Raw genomic sequence first — 5,151 nt, 5'->3', positions numbered from 1 at the left:
TATATTATTATTTATTTTAAATAGGAATCCTAAAGTGTACTTTGGTTTTGGTTTTGCAACTGCGTTCTAAGAATTTAATTTTATATGATTTTTTAAAAATCGGCTACTGATTTAGTATACTTCAGAAAAACAGCAAGCAGTAACCAACTTAGAAAAATCATATAAAATCCATCTTTGATTGGATTCTCCTAAAGTTTGGTGTGGTTAAACCAGACTTACCCATCTTTCACCCAGTTCAAGTTCCAGAGTATTTTCGCTTTTCTAGAAAAAGTCATGCCTCTCGAAATATGGTTTTATTTTAAGGAAAGGGTGCTATCGCAGCAGTGAACAGCCCTGCTTCCAGAAGACATAACTTTATCTATAAAATTCAAATTGTTCTAAAATTTGGACATAAAATACTAGACATCCTAATATTTCATTCTTCTTTAGTTTCACCTCCACAGAGTTTCAGAGTATTGAAATATGTGGTTTTGAAGTTGCTGTTCCAGAATTCGTACAGCATTTTTTCTGCAGAAAATGACCATTTTCTAAAAATCATATCTTCCAAACCACACATCGGAAAATTCTGAAATTTTAGGAGAATAATCTAGACATCTCAAGGTTTCATAGAAAAATAATTTTACTCATTTTGAGTGGCTAGATTACTCCCAATTTTGTTCAAAAATTGCTGCCCAAAACTGCATAATTCTGTAACATGTAACCTCGGGTTTTGAGAGGTCAAAAATTGATTACTAGCTTTTCACTCACTCTAACCTTGCATTCTAACTTTCTTTTACCTATTGTAACTTGTTGGAAAGATTAAATCAGCCCCAAGTGCTCAGGGTTAATAAATCACCATTTTTTGTCACTTTTCACGTTTAAGCATACTCATATGAAATCAACAATTTCTGGATTATTCAACATAGCAATCGAGCCACAATTCACTCAAGTAATTCACATATATTATCATCAATTTACTGCATCATATATAACAAATAGACCAACATCATCTCAAATAATCATTAGCATGTATCATCAATTAATTAAAGTTTCATAAGTGTCATGCTTGTATAAAAAAGTAAAAATAGATTATAATCAAAACTAATATTTTTAAGCTAAAAAACAGCTCATAGACGAAAATAATGTTTTGAAGTTTATGATTCTAAGAAAAAGCTCACTATTTTTGAATTGTAACGATTTTACCAATTTGATTTCAACTATCCAATATTAAATAATAGTAACAAAAATCTCATACCAAATTTTTGTAATTATCCACTTAAAAATAGCTTTTTTTAATCCATTCCAAACACAATAGATTATCTTAAAACCACTTTTCATCTAAAGTATCCAACATAAATTGACTTCATATATTAAGTTATTTTAAAAAGTAATTATACAAATAAGACTCAATAAGTTTAATTTTTCAGCATTCTCAAACAACCTTAATAATTCAGCTGTCATTCCCATTTTTTGAATAAAAAACATAGAAATTTTACATCAGGTAAGATGTATACACTGGCGATGTCAATAATTCAAAACCAAGACCATGTGAGAGGGCAATGGAGTTATAATCCAAAGGCCATAGAGAAGTTGGATTTTCAGAACTTTTTGCTATAGGAGATTTTTTTTTTAGAAGAAACATTGTCTAATTATCGACTAAGAAAAGAAATGCAAGCACACACAATTAAAATCATAACAAACATATGGGAAGTTAGTTAAATTGATACAATCTTTCAATGACCAAGGCATCAAGTCACATTATCAGTAAACATGCAAATAAAGCCAAATTTATAAATTTATCCCAGCTAAGGAAAAGTGTAAAGATACAAAGATTTCATCGCAGGAACTCACCAATGTAAATGTTCTGAACAATGAAAAGCATAGAGAATTAGAGATAAAAACTGATTTCCAGGTAACAATTTCACATGGAAACATAAGACAATCATAAGGCACGTGCATAAAAATCAGTTACTGAAAATAATTTAGTTGACACTGAGAAGAGCAGGGACAAAACTGGGTTAAGCCTCTAGTTTAACCACTTTTCTGTGTTCCAACAAACTAAAGGTGTGACCCAATACACTAAAGTCTAAACCCGCTAACACAAACAAACCAAGGGGCCACATTTATATAACATTTCAATTAATTAATAATTTAATTTCACCTACTATATAAGTAGTATATCTACTACTCTTTTCTTTCACAATAACACTATATAACACAAATATCAACAACAATAACATGGAGTCAGTTTAGTCCTGGGTTTCAGAGCACAATCTCACTACAGTCATACACAGATTAAAATCATTTTCAGATGGGGCTCAAGACAATTCAAAGTTTCTTTCCAGTTCATTTTAATTTCATGCAACAGTAACTTGCAAAGTAGTACAACACGAAATGGAAAATCCGAACTGACAACGAGTCTAACTCATTTATTGAATCAATTTTGGCATGGAACTGATAAGCAGAAACCATAATACCTGGCATCAATTTCTCATCCACGGCCCAGCCAAGGGCTTTCTGAGCTAGTTCAGTCAACGGAGGATGCTCGGGACCAAAGAAATACAGGTCAGATTTCCCAAGTAGCTCTACTGTTTCTTTCGGTACTTTGAAAAGAGAAATTCAATTAGCTCTCAAGAATTTTGCAGCTTTACTTGTTCCTAAAAGAATACAAAAACAAATTATATTAGTGCTTATGAGTAGAAGAAAGGCACAGAGCTATAAATTTAGAAAATGGATTCATTCAACTTCATGAAATCAAGATGGAAGGACATTGCTTTCTGATCAGTGCTAAGACAGCACACACTTCAGGATTGCTGTTTAAGACTAAATTTGGAAATCAAATTTCATTTAGTATCCAATCTAAATTCTAACCTGACCTTCCCATGATGTACAACCATAAAATTTTACCATTGCATTTCTATTTATTCAAAGAATATCATATTGCTCTTGTTTCAAACACTGCAACAAAACTCTACATCAACAACAGCATGCATGTTATCAAATCTATCCTTCTATTAATAAATTACTAAAAAGTTATGATAAAATAAAAGTACTCTTAAGAGAGAATAGGATAGCACAAAAAGGTCATCATGAGTCCTACAAACCATATATAAACGAACAAAAAAACAAAAGCAATTGAACAAGAAAACAATCAAAATACTCTAAGTCTAAACTATCAACAAAATTTCTATTTTTCTTTTGTTAATTGGTACACCTAAACATGCTTAAGTAAAGACAAATGCAAAAGTAGCATGTCTAGTAGTATTTTTCCCACATTCCAATCTTTAATCCATTTTCAAATCATAGTTTTTTCAAATATCTGATCTAAAGATATGCTTTGATCATCAATGGTGCACAAGCTAATTATGATCTCACCTCAGTAGATTGTTGGAAAGCAGTAGCCTGCCTCAGGTAGATGCCCCGTGAAGAAGGATCTGCAATCAGCAATCATGAGCATAAAGGAATTAAACAAAATAATGCCAGTACCCATACTAACTACAACAACACAAACACCATGTTAGTAAACAAAATAACTATATATATATATATAGAAAAATTCTATAGATCGATGCAAAGTGAAGAAAACACAAATCCTCAACCTGAGCCATTACTTGAGCAGCATCAGGTCTTTTCCAATAGTCTTCGGTACTACCTATACCACAAAAGAAAACCAGTTTATATTAAGCTATTCAACAACAAAGTGTTTTCACAAGTCATAACCAAATCAAATAACTCTTAAGCGATTTCGTAAATTTTGTATTAGGTCTACTCTCTTTAAAGCCAATATAAATCCAAGATAAATCCTAAAAAGTTAAAATCCCAACACTAACAAGCATGGTTAATAGAACCGAAATGACACTGACAGGGTCACCTTTTATACCAGGCTACAATTAAATAAACATATAAAACTATAAAAAAAACTTAAATAAAAATTTAAAAGCCTCAGGAGTAGATTTTTGTTCTTGATCTGGTGTTTGTGATTAAGAAATCTTTAAAAAAGAAATAGAACTAATTGAATAAATTGACAACCTAGAAGCTCAATCAACCAATGAACTAATTAGCTAAAACAAGAACTAAATCAACCTAATTAGCTAAATATTTAGAAAATGGATTCATTCAACTTCATGAAATCAAGATGGAAGGACATTGTTGGAAATCAAATTTCATTTAGTATCCAATCCAAATTCTGACCTGACCTTCCCACGATTTACAACCATAAAATTTTACCATTGCATTTCTATTTATTCAAAGAATATCATATTGCTCTTGTTTCAAACACTGCAACAAAACTCTACATCAACAACAGCATGCATGTTATCAAATCTATCGTTCTATTAATAAATTACTAAAAAGTTATGATAAAATAAAAGTACTCTTAAGAGAGAATAGGAAAGCACAAAAAGGTCATCATGAGTCCTACAAAGCATATATAAATGAACAAAAAAACAAAAGCAATTGAACAAGAAAACAATCAAAATACTCTAAGTCTAAACTATCAACAAAATTTCTATTTTTCTTTTGTTAATTGGTACACCTAAACATGCTTAAGTAAAGACAAATGCAAAAGTAGCATGTCTAGTAGTATTTTTCCCACATTCCAATCTTTAATCCATTTTCAAATCATAGTTTTTTCAAATATCTGACCTAAAGATATGCTTTGATCATCAATGGTGCACAAGCTGATTATGCTCTCACCTCAGTAGATTGTTGGAAAGCAGTAGCCTCCCTCAGGTAGATGCCCCGTGAAGAAGGATTTGCAATCAGCAATCATGAGCATAAGGGAATTAAACAAAATAATGTCAGTACCCATACTAACTACAACAACACAAACACCATGTTAGTAAACAAAATAACTATATATATATATATAGAAAAATTCTATAGATCGATGCAAAGTGAAGAAAACACAAATCCTCAACCTGAGCCATTACTTGAGCAGCATCAGGTCTTTTCCAATAGTCTTCGGTACTACCTATACCACAAAAGAAAACCAGTTTATATTAAGCTATTCAACAACAAAGTGTTTTCACAAGTCATAACCAAATCAAATAACTCTTAAGCGATTTTGTAAATTTTGTATTAGGTCTACTCTCTTTAAAGCCAATATAAATCCAAGATAAATCCTAAAAAGTTAAAACCCCAACACTAACAAGCATGGTTAATAGAACCGAA

At 31.1% G+C, this 5,151-nt stretch overlaps 1 long non-coding RNA gene across 1 annotated transcript; it reads right to left on the bottom strand.

Annotated features, from left to right (window-relative positions):
• Positions 2,556-2,802, bottom strand: LOC110271567. Its single transcript, XR_002362182.1, has 2 exons — positions 2,725-2,802; positions 2,556-2,636 (listed from the first exon to the last, which is right to left on the bottom strand). It is a non-coding gene; the product is annotated as an uncharacterized LOC110271567 (long non-coding RNA).

Source organism: Arachis ipaensis, chromosome B01 (genome assembly GCF_000816755.2).
Source record: "Arachis ipaensis cultivar K30076 chromosome B01, Araip1.1, whole genome shotgun sequence".
Taxonomy (NCBI): domain Eukaryota; kingdom Viridiplantae; phylum Streptophyta; class Magnoliopsida; order Fabales; family Fabaceae; genus Arachis; species Arachis ipaensis.
Note: the sequence above shows the minus strand (reverse complement) of the source record. Positions and strands in the feature narration are given on the sequence as shown.